At 36.0% G+C, this 18,885-nt stretch overlaps 1 long non-coding RNA gene across 32 annotated transcripts; it reads right to left on the bottom strand.

Annotated features, from left to right (window-relative positions):
* Window positions 1-180: 180 nt before the first annotated feature.
* On the bottom strand, window positions 181-14,284 carry LOC121219031 (uncharacterized). 32 transcript variants are annotated; one of them, XR_005915522.1, is made up of 9 exons: window positions 13,937-14,280; window positions 13,744-13,811; window positions 13,574-13,657; window positions 11,708-11,845; window positions 4,949-6,209; window positions 1,801-1,863; window positions 1,619-1,681; window positions 1,458-1,502; window positions 181-358 (listed from the first exon to the last, which is right to left on the bottom strand). It is a non-coding gene; the product is annotated as an uncharacterized lncRNA (long non-coding RNA). The 32 variants fall into 32 exon arrangements; XR_005915531.1 differs by having other exon boundaries at window positions 1,785-1,863; XR_005915535.1 differs by having other exon boundaries at window positions 1,785-1,863; window positions 2,328-6,209.
* Window positions 14,285-18,885: the final 4,601 nt, after the last annotated feature.

The raw sequence follows: 18,885 nt of genomic DNA on the forward strand, positions 1-18,885 counted from the left end.
CCGGGTATGGGGTGTTACAAACTTAATACTTGAGAATAAACTTGTTTACACTCTCAAATGAACTCTCCAAATACAAGTTCCTGAGTGAGCAAAGAAGTGCTATGTAACACTCTAAACCCGGCCTAGACGTCCAATCCAAGTTTAGAGAGTTACATCATCGATACTCAAATACCACACAAATAACACAATAATACTAAACCATGCTTCACATAATATTCATCACAAAGATTAGTTAAGTGTATAATCTTCTAAAGTCCTACTATCATAGATTACAGAAACTCCTAACGTAATACTTTAAAGAAAGGTAAAAGCTTGACCGAGCTCCCGCGGCATCGACCCACTCAAGGCTGAGAACCACCTGAAATCCAATCAATAACAAAATGAGTTGTGAACTCAGTCGTAATAGAAGTTTGTTCAACTAATGCACACTTATAAAATAATTCCAAATTCAAATATTCGTTTCAATACAGTCGTAATTTCAATTCAGATTCAGAGCAGGTTAGTTACACCTACATATGTAAGCAATTTTAATTCCAAATATAGTACAGATCAGATTCAGATGCAATATTCCTACCCCCAACCACTATACACTGTCTTCGGCCATCCCAACACACCGTTAATGACATTCAATGCCCAACCAACCCTACACACCTTAGAATGTTTGTTTGACACTTTTACAGAAACGTAGCTTAGCTGCTAGATGAGAATGCAACAGAGTGCCTGAATCAGATTTATACGCATTGTGGCTTAGCCACTATTTCAGAACAGATTACTTCTTTCTTCATAATACCCCAACCCATGCAAATGCAGAGTACAAATACCCGTATCAAGTATTCAGACATTCTAGTTTATTTCACAAAAAGATAAGACAATTTAACCTCAGAATAAGTATCATAGTATACTTACAACTATGTTATTTTCACGTCAGTCTCAGAATATCAGACAGTACTCATATAATCAAATTTAATCGTTCATACCACGAGGAAGTTAGTACCAGTGTTAAACAACATTCACAGCCTTAGAAAATAAGTTTTGGGCTCTAATAACATGCCACATGCCCAGGTGCCTTGCCCGTATGGTTCCAAAACATAAAAGGGGAGTTACACGGCTTGGACACACGCCCGTGTCCCTACCCATGTGACTCACATGGCTTGGGTACACGTCCGTGTCCCTGCCCGTGTGGTTTTGTACCACAAACAGTGAGTTACATGGCCTGGACACACGGTCGTGTCCCTGGCTGTGTGGACCCTGCACTAATATGGCCATACATGGCCGTGTGCTTTTCCCATATGGCCCCAGATCAATAAATAGCAGTTACACGGTCAACCCTACGACCTACTACATGGCCATGTGGCTCACACGGCCTGGACACACGCCCATGTGCCTGGCAGTGTGATGTTGACAGCCACCATTTTCGGCGACCGAAATTTTTAAAAACTAAGCTTTTCGGTACGTACCTGGAGAAATTTCGAAGTAACAACAACTCAAAAGGTCATCGAAGCCTAAAACAATTATTCAGTAACACAATTTAGCCATTTAAACATAAGAATTTCTCGATTACGCACTTAATGCATATGTCAAAAGTTTTACATGAAACCTTCAATAAACCCAAACTCACCGAAACTTCAGCAACAATCACGAAAATTGTCGAGTTGTTGTTCCTTATTGCTAATGTTCTCACCTATTAGGAAACAAATGATCGTTTATCAGAAATTCTTGCAACTCATAAAAAAACCCAATTCAACGCAAGTCACGAACACAAAAGAAAATCGCGAAATTCTCACATCGACAGTTACGTACTCGATAGCCTTCTGACCAATGACTATCAACAAGATTTCCGTTAATCCCGTATCCCTCATGATTCTGATTAGCAAAAAAATAAAATAAAATAAAAGAGAATAAAGAGGAAGATAGAAGCGACAAAGAAGAAGAAAAAAATAAAGAAAGAAAACTAACATTGATTAAATTCCTAACTTCCAAGCAGATTTCTAGTATTTGACAAAAAATTTGCTTATTGTCCCTTTCGGGACTCAAACACAGGACCTAATAGAATACAAACAGATGCTTAACCAGTGAACTAGCAAGCTCATTCTTGGCACAGTTTCACACTGAATTAGACTTAACTGGGCAACGCATGATTAAGGGTTCATTTTAAAATAACAAATCTTTTAACGATGCAACTCGAACCCCAGACCTTAAACACAGAAGTAGAGCATAGAACTAGAGATGTAAAAATCTAATTACTGCAGATTCTCACAATAAATTATAAAAATTTTAGGGTGTTACAACTCTTTCCTCCTAAAAGAAATTTCAGCCTCGAAATTTACCTGACTCAAATAGATACGGATAAACCGTCGGATTGATTCTTCAAGTCCTACGTAGCTTCCTTAGTATCATGGTTCCGCCACGGAACTTTTACCAGAGGAACAGTTTTCTTCATCAGCACCTTAACAACAGTTCCAAGATCTGGGCTGGTTCCTCTTCAAATGTTAGATTCGGTCGCAACTCGATTTTGTCGACAGGGACAATATGCAATGGATTAGATCGATATCATCTCAACATCGAGATATGAAACACATCGTGAATTTATTTTAATTCTGACAGTAATTCTAACTGATACGCAATAGGTCTGAACGCTTCAAAAGATGGTAAGGTCCAATGAACCTCGGGCTCAGCTTACCCTTGCGTCTAAATCGGAGAACCTTTTTCCAAAGTGATACTTTTAAGAACACTTGATCATCTACCGAAAAATCAATATCCTTTCTTTTTAAATCCTTATAAGACTTTTGTCGATCAGAGGCTACTTTCAGGTGTCACGGATCACTTTCACAGTGCTATCAGTTTCAAAAACCAGTTTAGGACCTAATATTTGGTGTTCACTTAATGTTGTCCAACATAACGAAGTATGACACTTACGACCATACAAGGCCTTGTAGGGTGCCATTTGAATACTAGACTGAAAGCTTTTTATTGTATTCAATCTCCACCAATGGTAGGTACTCTACCCAACTACCTCTGAAGTCTATCACACAACCCCGAAACATATCCTCTAGGATTTGAATAACTCGTTCTGACTGTCCATCAGTCTGAGGGTGGTACGCAGTACTGAAATTAAGTCGTGTGCCTAAGGCCTTATGCAGTTTCTTTCAGAGATGACCGAGACCAAAATTTCGTGTAGTCTCAAAATTTCAGTGATAAATAGTTTAGCTAACTTCTGTAAGGAGTAATCTGTTCGGATAGGAATGAAGTGAGCTAATTTGGTCAACCGATCAGCGATGACCCAAATTGAATCTTTCTTAGTGGGGGTTAAAGGCAACCCCGTAACGAAATCCATTGTTACTCGCTCTCATTTCCACTGTGGAATCTTAACTAGCTGTAGCAATCCAGAGGGCAACTGATGTTCAACCTTAGCTTTTTGACATGTCAGACAGTGGGATACAAAAGTGTCTACTTCCAGTTCCAGTCCAAGCCACCAATAGAGCTCTCAGAGATCACTGTATACCACAAATTCTTGATCCGATTCCGGTTGAACTAAAATAGAAGCCTGTGTCAAAACAGACTTGAGATTATTGAAACTAGACTGTTGTGCCTCAGACCACACAAACGGAGCACTCTTGCATAACAGCTTCGTTAAAAGTGACACAATTAGAGAAACCTAGAAAACTATGAAGCTCAGCTACATTTTTCAGTTGCTTCCACTTAACTGTAGCTTCTATTTTCTTGGGATCTACCCGGATCCCTTCCACAGTTACCACATGACCCAAAAAAGTAACTTCTTGCGATAAAAACTCGTACTTACTGAACTTGGACTACAACTATTTTTCTCAGAATACTAGAAGCACAAGACGAAGGTGATTATTGTGCTCGATTTTAATTTTAGAGTAGATCAAGATATCATCGATAAAAATCACTACAAATTGATCCAAGTACGGTTGTAACACCCAATTCATTAAATCTATAAACGTCGCCCGGAGTATTCGTTAAACCGAAAGGCATTATCAGGAACTCGTAATGTCCGTAATGAGTCATGAAGGCAGTTTTGTACACATCAGTCTTTTTGACCTTGAGCTAATAATAACCAGAGCGTTGATCTATTTTAGAGAAGACGGATACTCCTCGAAACTGATCGAATAAGTCGTTAATCCTCGGTAACGGGTACCTATTCTAGTCTGTTAACCTGTTCAATTGTCTATAATCTATGCACATTCTCATCGACCCGTCTTTCTTCTTAACGAACAACACCGGTGCCCCCACAGAGACACACTCAGTTAAATGAATCCCCTATCAAGTAGCTCTTGAAGCTGTGCTTTTAGCTTGGTCAGTTCTTTCAATGCCATGTGGTAGGGCGCAATGGACATCCGAGTATTACCTAGTAACAGATCAATTCCAAACTCTACCTCCCTGTCCGGAGGTACTCCGGGAAATTTCTCGGGGAAGACGTCCGTGAACTTCTTCACGGTGCAGATATCTCCCACTTAAAGTTTTACGGGAACAGAATCGGATAAATAAGCAAGGTATGCCTCGTACCCATTTATGACTAGCTTCTCTGCTACCAGAACGGAGATTACATTAGAGAGATAATCCCGACGCTCACTAACCATGACCACCTCGTTATTTTCATTTGATCTCAGAGTAACTCTTTTAATTTCACAATCTAGACTTACCCAGTACTCGACGAGCCAATCTATTCCCAGAATCAAATCAAATTCATTAAAGGTAATTCCATTAAATCAGCTGGAAATACCATACCCTGGAGCTTTAGGGGTACCCGTCTGTACACTCTATCAACTCGAATTGACTGACCTAAAGAACTAATCACCGAAAACTCTCTAGTAGTATTCTCTACAGTTAAACCTAGATTCATAGAAACAACACTAGCTATGTACGTGTGAGTAGAACCAATATCAATGAGAGCAAAACATAAAACAAAAATAAATAAAGAAGGTACCTGTAACGACATCAGCATCATCGCTCTCATCGCAGCGTCTCGCCGCATAAACCAGTGCCGGTTGACGAGCCTCAGTCTAACCTGTACCTTTACCCTGTACTCTTTGTCCTCTCCAAAATCCACCACCACCCCTGCCAATACTACAACCTCTGAATGGTTACTGAACCTGTCTCAGAGGCCGAACAGAATTTAGAGTTGGAGTCTCTGCGACAGCTGGTGCTGGATCTGGTAAACGAGAGCAATCCCTAACTCGATACTCTATCGACCCGCAACGGAGGTACGCTCCTAACTTTCTCCAGCACTCGTCCGGATGGTGCTCCCCACAATCACTGCACAGCTGAATCCCAGTCACTACAGCTGGTGCCTCTACCCTCGGAGGCCTATCAAATCTCGTCCATTTCTTAATACGCTGACCAGAAGCAGAGAGACCCGAATCCCTCTTAGTCTTATTCTGATCCTTCTCACGATCACGCCGTTTGTAGTGAGTGCGCTTCACTTCTTCCACTATCTTTTCTTTGTCAACTAGGACCGTAAAAACCCACTCCCTTTGAGGACATATGAGAACCCGTAGGTCATACCTAAGTCCTTCCTCGAACCTCACGCGCTTGTCGTAGTTAGACGCTACCAAAGTCCGTGCATACCTACTCAGCCATAGAAACTCGGCTTCATACCTAGCCACAAACCGGTCATACTCAACTAGGCTCATAAACTCATATCGGTGAGCCTCAATATAACTCGCCCTCACATACTTACCCTGGAAGGCGTTCTTGAAATAGTCCTAGTTCACTTGCTCAGGTTGAGCACCTTGCTCAACTGTTAGCCACCACTGGTATGCTTCGCCCCGAAGTAGGGACACAGCATCCCTCAATTTTTGAGTGGGAATACAGTCAAGACCTTTCATAATACGCTCGGTAGCCTTGAGCCAATATTCAGCAACAGTAGGAGCGACTCCTATGACGCCCTTGAACAATTTAGCACAATTCAACTGGATTCGTTCAAAAACTAACCTTAGTTTTCTGGTCTCGAATGGGTCCCCTCGACCCTCTTCACTACTCGAATCATAGCCTGGGATAGTGCGTCGTCCTCAGCCGTCGGAGTCTGGGACTCCATCTTAACAGTGGGAGTACCAACTATCTCACTGGTCTTCAGATTGGGCATACTACCCATAGAAGATAACTCTGCTCGAGCTTCTCTTCGGCGTCCTCGACGCCCCCGAATACCATGTCCACGACTACCGTAGGAACTTATTATAGCAATCTATCTACAATGTCAGAGTACACAGATCAGTTAAGATATCCATCAGGACGATTTCACCAGTTCACGCCAAAACATTTAACCAACAATAGTTTAGATATCACAATCTTTATAATCAGAAAAGAAGTACTTACAGGGTCAGCGTCGGAGGCTCAGTCGTCACTAAAGTTTTAGTGTTTCTATATTAATTCAGATACTAAATTATCACTAACTACTTTTCTCATACATTATGAGCCCAAACACTGTCTGAGTGTTGACAAACCTGGCTTTGATACCACTAAATGTAACACCCCAAACCTGGCCTAGATGTTCAGTCAAGTTTAGAGAATTACATCATCGATACTCAAATGCCATACAAATAACACAATAATACTAAACCAAGCTTCACATAATATTCATCACTAAGATTAGTTAAGTGTATAATCTTCCAAAGTCCTACTATTATAGATTACAAATACTCCTAACATAATACTCTAAAGAAAGGTAAAAGCTTGACCGAGCTCCCGCGACACCGACCCGTTCAAGGTTGAGAACCACTTGAAATCTAATCAATAACAAAATGAGTTGTGAACTCAGTGTGTAATAGAAGTTTGTTCAACTAATGCACACTTATAAAATAATTACAAATTCAAAGATTCGTTTCAATACAGTCGTAATTTTCATTCAGATTCAGAGCAGATTAGTTACACATACATATATAAGCAATTTCAGTTCCAAATACAGTACATATCAGATTTAGATGCAATATTCCTACCCCTAACCATTACACACCGTCTTTGGCCATCCCAATACACCATTAGGACATTCAATGCCCAACCAACCCTGTACACCTTAGAGTGTTTGTTTGACATTTTTACAGACACGCAGCTTAGCTGCTAGATCAGAATGTAACAGAGTGCCAGAATCAGATTTATACGCATTATGGCTTAGCCACTATTTTAGAACAGATTACTTCTTTCTTCGCAATACCCCAACCCATGAAAATGCAAAGCACAAATACCCGTATCAAGTATTCAGTCATTCTAGTTTATTTCACAAACAAATAAAACTATTCAACCTCAGAATAAGTATCATACTATACGTACAACTATGTTATTTTCACGTCAGTCTCAAAATATCGGACAATACTCATATAATCAAATTCAATTGTTCATACCATGAGGAAGCTAGTACCATTGTTAAACAACATGCACGGCATCAGAAAATAGGTTTCGGGCCTTAATAACATGCCACATGGCCTAGTTACAAGCCCATGTGCCTTGCCCATGTGGTTCCGAAGCATAAACAGTGAGTTACATAACCTAGACACACGCTCGTGTGGCTCATACAGCCTGGGTACACGCCCGTGTCCCTGGCCGTGTGGTTTTGCACCACAAACGTTGAGTTACACGGCCTGCACACATGTTCGTGTCCCTGGCCGTGTGGACCCTACACTAATATAGCCACATACGGCCTATACACATGGTCGTTTGCCTTGCCCGTGTGGCCCTAAATCAATAAATAGTGAGTTACACGACCAACCACACGGCCAGCTACATGGCCATGTGGCTCACACGGCCTGGACACACACCCATGTACCTAGCTGTGTGATGTTGACAGCCACTATTTTTGGCGACCGAAATTTGTAAAAACTAAGCTTTTCGGTACGCACCTGGAGAAATTTCGAAGTAACAACAACTCTAAAGGTCATCGAAGCCTAAAACAATTATTCAGTAACACAATTTAGCCATTTAAACAGAAGAATTTCCCGATTACGCACTTAATGCCTATGTCAAAAGTTTTACATGAAACCTTCAACAAACCCAAACTCATTGAAACTTCAGCAACAATCACGAAAATTGTCGAGTTGTTGTTCCTTATTGCTAATGTGCTCGCCTATTAGGAAACAAATGACCGTTTATCAAAAATTCTCACAACTCACAAAAAAACCCAATTCAATGCAAGTCACGAACACGAAAGAAAACCGCAAAATGCTCACATCGACAGTTACTTACTCGATAGCCTTCTGACCAATGACTATCAACAAGATTTCCGTTAATCCTGTATCCCCCACGATTCCGATTAGCAAAATAAAATAAAATAAAATGAAAGAGAATGAGGAAGAAGATAGGAGCGACGAAGAATAAGAAAAAAAATAAAGAAGAAAGAAAACTAACATTGATTAAATTCCTAAATTCCAAGCAGATTTCTAGCATTTGACAAAAAAATCCTTATTGTCCCCTTCGGGACTCGAACACGAGACCTAACAGAATACAGAAAAATGCTTAACTAGTGAACAAGCAGGCTCATTCTTGGCACTTTTCACACTGAATTGGACTTAACCGGGCAATGCATGATTAAGGGTTGATTTTAAAATAACAAAACTTTTAACGATGCAACTCGAACTCCAGAACTTAAACACAAAAATAGAGCACAGAACTAGAGATACATAAATCTAATTACTGCAAATTCTCACAATAAATTCTAAAAATTTCGGGGAGTTACATGCTATATTCCCTTTATATAAAACCTATACAAGTCTCTTCAAATAGAAAGGCAGAGCCAAAATTGTTGATAAGGGGAGGCCAAGATAGTTTTATAAAATAGGCATGTTCAAAGCAAGCCTGAAAGTACTTTTAAAAATGTATTTTTAAATTCAGGCTAATCTTGATTACCAAAATTTAAGAAAAATAAAATAAGTTAAATGTTCAATTTTTATTAGATATTATAATTATTTAACTTTATTTTTTTACTTAATTAATATTTAGATACCATTTATACTTAGATATTGAAATTTTTAAATTTTATTTTTACCAAATTAATATTTAAATACTCATTTGTATTAATTTACTAAGTTAAACTTAAAATGTTACTAAATTTATCTCAAAAATTATAAATTTTATAAAAGAAATCAAACTAAAAAATTTCTAAAAAATTTTGGGGGGCCAAACATAATTTTTTCCTTTTTTAAGCACTAATTATAATATAGAAATAAAAAAATTTAAAACTTAAAGGGGCTTAAAATAGTTTTAAAAAATTTAGGGGTGGATCCCCTGCCAGCCCCCTAAATTCGTCTCTGTCTAAATACATAAGAGTTTGAGACTTGCTAACATACTAGATCAATTACAATCTAATCCCTTGAAAAACAACAATTAAAAAAAATACAATATATCAATAAAGACCAAGATAATGTTGGACTGTTGGAGATAAGTTTTCAACACAATACCGATCCAAGCTCCATATTTCAAGGGATCCAATAGCCTTATCCAATCCGATCTTCAAGATAAGTTACTCCAAATGAATTGACCTTTGCAGATGAACTATCATATTTACACAATATCAACATGATTCATATTCCAAAAATTTTGTTTCAAAAATTGTTAAGTCCAAAAACAACAAGTTATTCAATCTACCATAGTGCTAGTCATAGTGGCCACTACCATTGGCGCTACGCAATGGTAGTAATCCTGGTATGTAACTTTTGCACAGTATCATTAATTTCTTCCGTAAGTTATATAAAAAATACTTGCCTCAACAGAAGACCATAATATTAATATATAACTTTTTATACATTAACTTTAATTTCTAATTAACCTATCTTCAATTAAAAATGAATTATTTAAATATCTACACGTATTTATTAAATCATTTTAATTTAGAATAACTTTCTATGACAATACATAGCATACAATTATTAATTACTATATATTTCATGCCCATAAAAATCAACACTTAGTGACAAAGTTCAGTGAAACCTAACCAACTAAGAATATATTATACTCTAATGCACAACCAGAAAATATATATATATATTAAATATGTTATTAAGCTTACCTTTTGAGTATGATTAATTGTTAACTTTTAAAAAATTTTCATCTAATATACCATATTATAATTTTTTTTTAAATAAAGTAAAAGTATACAACTTTGCCTCCTTTTTATTACTTTCTTTAGTTGCTTTGGAAAAATATATTGTAATATTACAAAGAAAAATTAATGCCCTTTTGAAAATTGATAGTGTGCTTTGCTTTAACTATATGCTAAAAAGTAAATAGCAAAGCCTCCTTTTTTGTTGATTTTGTTTTTCACACAAAAATAAATTTTCATTTCAGTAATCTCTTTGATAGCTAATCATTGACTTATATTTAGCAAACTAAGTATCAGCTTAGATGAAAGATGTCAATAGATTTTTAAGGATAATAAAAATATAAAAGATTTAAACGCCTAATTTCATACTCAGATGAATATAATTAATTAAAGTTTATATAAATTTGAATGCTACATTTGGATTTGGTTTGATAATATTCAACTCTTATTATTCAAAGGGTATTTTAATGGAGAGAGGAAGCATTGCAAACAAGTGGATGGGATATACCATAAAAAGGAAGAGAGGAAGACTAGAGCAGATTTAGTAACATTGAGCGTAGTGACAGGTGCTGGTCGGTAAGGTCGACAAAGGGAAATATGGCTGAAGATTTGGCTTAACAAAGAAGTAAGTTGAGAGTATTTCAGAGTGAATCCTTTCAGAGTTCAAAACAAGATAGTCAGCACCGTATTGATTGATGTATCATTTTTCTGCCGCTACTAGTATTTATCAGTACTAGTCTGTTTCGGTATAACGTTTCGAATTTATCATTATTTTTTTAAAAAATTTCATATATGTATATAAAAAGTATTTACAAATATCAATAATGAGATTAAATAAATCTCAAATATAAAATACACATCAAAAATAAAATTTTGTTGAAATCGTAAAGAAAATATTTTAAAAATATTGGTGGCATGAGTTCAAATCTCACCCTATGTAAATTCTAAGATGTCAAAAAAAAATACTCATCAATTATATATAATATTCTTCAATAAGCATCACAAATCCATCATTACACAAATTCAGAATAAACAAGCAAAAAAATTATTCCACATATTAAACAATAAGATTATCTCATTCTATGCATATAACAATTCATAATTCAACAAATCCAGAATAAATAATAACAATAATTAAAATTAAAATATATTTTAATTTATTTTTTGTATAAATAAATAATAAAAAAAATTATTTTAAATTTAAAAAATATTTAAAAATTATTGTTTTTGGTATCAGTCGGTACACCATATTCCGGTATGGGCGAAATCAACCCGCCAATACCAATTGGAATTTGCACCTAAAAAGAAACTAAAGATTATTGTTAATGTTTACTATCGGAATAGAGCGTTTTAGTCGGTATGGGTGATACCATCTACCATGGTTCAAAAAGCTGAAAATGCCAAAAGTGTCAAAAGTTTTGTCACCTATTGTGAAAGGCTTCTATTTATAGTGTTTTAAGAATAGGAGTTAGAAAACTACTACTTAATATGATCAATATAATTAATTTTCAATTACAATTGCATGAATGATTAAGACATGGTACCAGGAGCTGTAAATTACAGAATACAAAATGGTGAGAGATGTCATGAATATTTGAAAGTGAGTGATCTAATTGATAACACAAATAGAGTCTAGAAAGTGGATAACATTAGAGATACCTTTAGTGATATGGATACTAGAAGGATTCTTCACATTCCATTGTCTAGATTTCCGCATATAACTATCAAGTGTGGTTTGGAGAGGCTTTTGGGGAGTTTACGGTCCGCAGTGCTTACAGATTTATTTTACAACAATTCCTGTAGTTATTCAATTACAAAACAAAAGATATTACATAAATTTTTATAAGAAATTATCGGGTTTGGATTTACCATCCAAACTAAAAATTACATTCTGGTGTATTACAAAAAAAATTCTTCCTACTCTATGCACCCTACAGTTTAAAAGGATCACCAGTTCAAGCCTTTGTTCGAGATGTGCAGGTGAGGCTGAGACTAGTATACATGCTTTGAGAGATTTTCCTATGACAAAGGAAATATGGCATCATTTGAATTGGGATTGGTCAGATATGGTGTCCAATGTGGAATTATTTGAGTGTGTTACCTGGTTTTTTGCACGTAACTCTATTCCTTTTTATAAGTTGTTTGTGTGCACATTATGGATTATCCAGTGATAATGCAACAAATGGTTGCACCAAGTAGGGGTGAGCATTCGATCGAATCGAAAATTTTCGAGTTAATTGAGTTTTCGAATCTCATTTTATCATCCTAACTTTATTTGAAGTTTTCTCGAATCGAGTCGAGTGAGATGGAATTCGAATCGAATCGAATCGAATATATTTGTTTGAGTTAAATTTTAAAAAATAATTTTGGGTCCTTGTAACCATTGTCACCCATCGTAATAAAATTTGTCCACCTTAATCAAATTTTTATTAACTTTCATCACTTCATAATTTATTTATTAATTTTTATATACTGGTTAGCTTCTTTGCTTGCTTAGTTGTTTCAATTATCTTTAGATTCTTGTCACTATGTATTTTAGAATTAAAAAATATATTAAATGTAAAAATGTGATTTTTTTAATAAAAGTTATTTTAAAAATAAAATGTGAAATTGATACCAATATAAAATTTTAACACGAATATTTTATGGCATAATTAATAATTCAATTTTAATATAAATATTCAATATGACTAAACAATTCAATAATATAAATAATATAAAATGTGAAATTTAATTTAATAACATAAATAGTATATATAAATAAAATTATTACTATTTATGTTTAGTGATTTTTTTGGATAATTTTGATTTTTTATTTGAGAGTAAAGGGTGAGAAGTAAAAGTTTAGGGGAAAAATAAAAAGTTTTGGAGAATAAAAGTTTGAGGGAAAGTAAATAGGGAGAGTGAAATTTTGGATGGAAAATATTAAAAAAAAATTGGAGGGGGGAGGGTTTGGGATAGATGGGAGGTGGGATGGGAAGGGAATAAAAGTTTTAGGGGAAAAGTGGGAGGGAGTAAAAATTTTGGAGGAAAATAAAAAGTTTTGAGGGTTTTTGGGAGTATAATTTTGAGAAAAAATAAATGGGAGAGTAAAATTTTGGTGGAAAATGGATTTTGGGTAGATTGAGGGGTTGGGAGGGGAGGGGAGTAAAAGTTTTGGGGGGAAAGTGGGAAGGAGTAAAAGTTTTGAGGGAAAAGAAAAAAAGTTTGGGAGTTTGGGGTAAAAATGTAAAATATTATAGTTTGATATTCGAATTATTCGAATTATTCGAGTTATTCGAATTCAAAAACTCAACTCAATTCGAACTCGAAATTCGAAAAAAAATTCGAGTTGATTCGAATAACTCGATTAACTCGAATAACTCGATTCGTTTAACTCGAAATTTGGATTTTTTTTCGATTTTTTCGAGTCGAATCGAGTTTTGCTCACCCCTAGCACCAATGACAAAAAAATACCGGGGTCAGCCATTGCATGATCTATTTACAGTTACATTCGGGAGATTGAAGGGTAGAAATTTTCCATACCTATTCGTAGATGGGAATCAAAGAATTGGAGTCCATTGGAACATCCACTTGTGAAAATTAATTTTGATGCAGCTTTATGGGAATCTGACAATAGATCCAGTTCTGGGATTGTGATTAGAGAAAAAGATGGACAGGTTTTTGGTTCGAAAATGGTAACAATGAAAATGTACCTTCATCCTTTGTAACTGAAGCTTTAGCATGTGTCCAAAGTCTTCAATGGGGATTAGATCTGGGATTTCTAGATACAGAAGTTGAAGGAGATGCGTTAACTGTTATCAGAAAGATATAAAATAAATATGAGGATAAATCTGAAATATGAGCATATATTAGAGATGCAAATTTTTTGGGTAGAAGATTAAATACCTGTAAGTTTAGTTATAGTCCTCGATCGTCGATTGGAGTTGCCTACCTTTTGGCTACTGAGGATTAAAGAGTGGGGAATAGTGGTGCATACGAGATGAGATTCTGGAGCTTGCCAGAGAAGCAATAGAAAGAGATGGAAGAGGAAGAGAGCCCTAGTTTTCATCGATTTGCTAAAAAAAATAGGGAGTGGAAGAGGATAAGAAGAATCTGGAAAAGAAGATGAATGGGTCTTGGTATATTGAAATGAATAGGGATTATTTTTGCTTTTTTTTTCCAATGATTTTGTTGCCTTCCTAGAAGTATGTGTTATTAATAACGACAATTGAGGCTAAGAAATATCTAGAGCTTCCTCCGTTTTGTTAGTTGGATCTAGACCTTTTATTTTCCTTAGTTTTTACTCTCATTTGGGCTTTTATTTTGTTTATATTTTATATTCAATTGGGCTTTCTTGTTTTATTAAGTTTTTTGAATCCTTGAGTCTTGGTCTTGGTTGTTGTTTAAGTTCTCTAATATGGGCCTTTGTTATTTTTAAATAAAAGTTCCAACTATTTATATATAAAAAAAAGAATAGTGAAATGTTTCTGATAGGAGAGAAAAACATTCAACATTATAGGAAAATGTTAAGAGGAAAACTGTAAACACCCTATACCCGACACGATTTACCGAATCTGAATTTAAGATGTTACTAAACTTAAACACTTAACAAAAAGTTTAAGATGGGCGAAGACTTTACTAAACATGCTGCTATACTATTCAATTATTATTCTTAGTCAAATGTTTAGAAGATAACCACTTGTATCCATTACAACTGATTCTCAATAATAGTGTAAGACAATATCACTTTAAACAAAAAAATATGCTTATTTTATTTTGGCCGGTAATACCATATATAAATAAAAAATAGAAAAGTAAATATACGATAAATAATAAATAAAAGGCCACTCCATTTCGGCAAAAGACCCACGTCCAAGTTCCATAGCTTTGGGTCCGCTATCTAGATCATGATTTTCCTACCCCCAGAGGGAAAGGTCCTTCCCTTTTGGGCCGATTGTGGGCGAGGAGGGATTCGAACCCCTGACACCGTGGTTCGTAGCCACGTGCTCTAATCCTTTGAGCTACAGGCCCCACCTCGTCTCCACTAGATCTGTTCCCAGGAGTACCCTAAAAAAAAGGAACATTTCCTCTCCCCAGCCATTTCGGGTTAAGAAGATGTCAAAGTGCCTTTCTCTCTATAAGAATGGTGCGTTCCGAGGTGTGAAGTGGGAGAGAGGGGATTTCATAATTGGGGTTTTGAATAAGACGACCTTTTCATTTTTCATTCTTATTACTTTTTCATAAAAAGACTCAATCGTGGTGTATATTTCCATTTTCCATTTAAAAACATATTTTCAAAGTGTCACTTTGTATGCATAATATCGTTCTACGATTATCCACATTGGCGCATTCCTGGCTTGATCCCCCTTGACAAACCGGTTCAAACTTAAAAACCTACATTTCAAAATAACATCCATAAGTTCAGTGGAACTTAGTGAATCTCAACCAGTTTTACCTTTAAATAGAGATGTTGGATTCTTAGACTTAAAAATTCTTGACTTCTTTTTAGACTTTGGAAAATACGTTTCAAATTCTTGGTGGATAGCAATACGCCTGCCTCTACTATTGAACACCCTATAGACGATCCATCTAACTGGAGGATTACAACTTCGCCCTATAGTCTAAATCCTATTTCGCTATCCCTTTGAATATAGCAGTTGAATTCATTCCCCAAGGTAATATTTATATGGGAACTACTATTTGACTGTCTGTTCTACTGAATTGGTGGTCACTAACACAGTTCACACCAAATCATTCAATTAACCCAAGCAAACATACTTACTCGGAAGAATGTAAGGTTTTGATCACCCAAAATAATTTCAAATAGCTTGATACATAACATGAGAATTCTCAGGTTTGGCAAACTCTTACACCACCATACCTTAATATACAACAAGCTCACCTACTTGATGGATTACTAAAGTAGATTTCTCAATCAAATATAATACTGAGAACTCTCTCAGAATCTAACTTCATGACATACCCAGATTACACGGTCTGGGTGGTCTAACCACTCACCATTTAGGCTTTACAAAATTTGTTGTACAGTCTTTTCATACAATACAGCACAAGGGTTTTTCACAAGATTAGACACAAAGGCTTTTCATAAGAATAGCCACAAAGGCTTTCCATATAATATGCCACAAAGAATTTCCAGAAAATACACCACAAAAGCTTTTGATAAGATTAGCCACAAAGGCTTTCCAGATAATATGCCAAAAAGGCTTTTCATAAGATTATCCATAAAGGTTTTCCAGATAATCCTTTTTTACTGTCCCGACAGACCATCTCTATGGATGTCATGGGGCTTCTCCCATATGGTCTTATACCTTTACGCCCTCTTGGTGAATTATCATATGATACAATGGCCATGAACTTTTCACAAATCCATTCAGTGATTTGCCAGTCCGGTTAGCATTATAGCTGCCCTACCGGAGGCTACACAATAAATCTTCGTTTTCACAGTGATCTGTCTGTTTGGTCAGTAATATACTTGCCCTACCGGGGGCTATACAAACGAATTTTTTTCTCACATTTTTACATAACCCAGATATAACCGATATTGGAATTACATAACAAGAAAGTATTAGGTAATGACCACACACATTCCAACAACAACATCCTATATCAAACAACGACATATTGTGCCGCACATTGGTCACCTCATTTACTTATTTGTAGATACCTCTCATAAAACACACATACACATAATTACATGACGTAGGAATCAGGTTTAGAGACTCACCATAGACCTTCCTTCACCTCGGCTTAGAATGCTTGTTCCAATCATCCTTTTCAATTTCGCAACAGCAACTGCTCAAAAGATCATAAAATTACCATTAAAACCCTATTTACCTATAGGTTACTAACATTTCATCTATACACAACCCTCATGTAAGGTCTTTCACTCAAAACATATTGTTCTCACATCTTTGCACGTCTGTACTCATTACTGTCATAACATGCAGGGCTACCGAACTTTCTAAAAGGTTGATCATCCCTTGATTAAACAAGATCTTATTTTGATCTTAAAGAAAAAGAAGAGAATGTTGAGATTAAAAGAACCTAACCATTAAGTAGGAAGAAAAATCATCTGAAATGTTTCCTTCCTATAAATATACTCTAGGTGCCTCTGATTTCCCTACCAAATCCAGGGTAGGTAAAGAAAATCTGATGAAGATTACCTTACTTTTGACGAATCATGGCAGATCAAATCAATCTAATTGACTTCTGTTGAGAAATAGTCAATCATTCTGCTGTGATGATTTGATTAGTTGGCTTGTTTTAGTGTACAAGTGATCTTTCATACATCTTACTACTACTATTTACTATAAACTCTGTTTCTATTGCTACAGAATCCCAATAACTCTCAACCAAACCTGATACAGGATCAAATTGAACAGGACTAAAACATATAGAGCGTACCATATCTTGGCAGTGACTCACATTCAAAAGATCTTAAATACAATTAAGTTTCCTACAGCTTTCTCATACACCTGACAGGCTCTTAGTTCTCAAACAAAACTCTAGGACATACCCTCTTATAGGCGCGCAGTTTTTTTGGTGTAATCTTTCTTCTCTTAGAAATATCTTACGATCAATTCATTAGATACCGTCAACAGACGGATGCTTTAACTCTAGTATACGTTAAAACTCTGACTCACCATCAGCCCAACATAATGGCGGATTATGTTACCATAGAATGCCCAATAGTTTATATACCTACCTTACTCATCTTTTTGGATATACCGATTTTTGGGGTGTGACAACTCTCCTCTCCTTCAAGAAATTTCATCCTCAAAATTTTTACCAACTTGGAAATCCTCACTGCTAAGGATGCATGACCAACTCCTTGGACCAAGCGTATAATACTGCTTGGCGGAATGCCCAAACATAGTCATAACAGACTTCTCTTTTGTGATGTACGCTCTGTAGATTTAACTGGCGCGAATGTAAACAATCAGTCTTAATTGGCAGATTTTAATCTCATGGGCAAATATTAGCGGGCACTCTCGTGTTTTCAAACGTCTCATAACCCTAGCCTTAACAAGTATCGAGCTGTGATTAAAGGATTTGAATAGTTTGAATAAATTTAAAACTCCTTACAGACGTTTGGTTCTTTACAAATATTGGAACCTAAGCACCTTCTCAAACACTTTGTTGTATCATTGGAGCCACAGATTTATTTACTGTCAAAGTTTCTTGCTTTTTTTCGGCTTTAGTTTAAATTTTCATTAAAGGTAATTCCCCACTCTCTTTCCTTTTCATTTAATTGAAAATGGTTAGAAAAACTACTTGTGGAAGATTTCATGGTGGTCATGGTAAGATAAGTAGAATCGAAAGCCCTAGCAACGCTGTTAAGATTGCACCTAGAGGTCCTGATAATACTCGACAAGTAGTTGCTCCTATGTACGAATGTAACACCACTTATGAGGAGCTGGTTTGATACTTACGGGCCCGAGTCATCCTTTTACCCAACTTTGCTTACAACTTCCAGGTAATCTGAGGGGAATGGCATCTGAGTGACAACACAGAGGGTTACATTTTTCCTCTATTCTTGTTCGAGGCTGGATTCCACCCACCTCTGCATCCCTTTTTCTATTTGATCCTCAATGAGTATGGTATTACATCGGGGCAACTCTCTGCCCTGTCCGAGTAGACACTAGTGACCTTCTTCATCGACTTCTTTATGCACCACGAGCCATCAATGCTTGGCATATTCCAAAATATTTACCAGTTAAAAGTAAAAAGATAAGGTGTCTTAATTGGAAATGCCCACTTTCGCACGCGCCAAGATTTTGAACCCATAATTTGGAATTGGACCTCTAACCTATATATCAGAAAAAACAAGTTCG

Source organism: Gossypium hirsutum, chromosome D07 (genome assembly GCF_007990345.1).
Source record: "Gossypium hirsutum isolate 1008001.06 chromosome D07, Gossypium_hirsutum_v2.1, whole genome shotgun sequence".
NCBI lineage: Eukaryota > Viridiplantae > Streptophyta > Magnoliopsida > Malvales > Malvaceae > Gossypium > Gossypium hirsutum.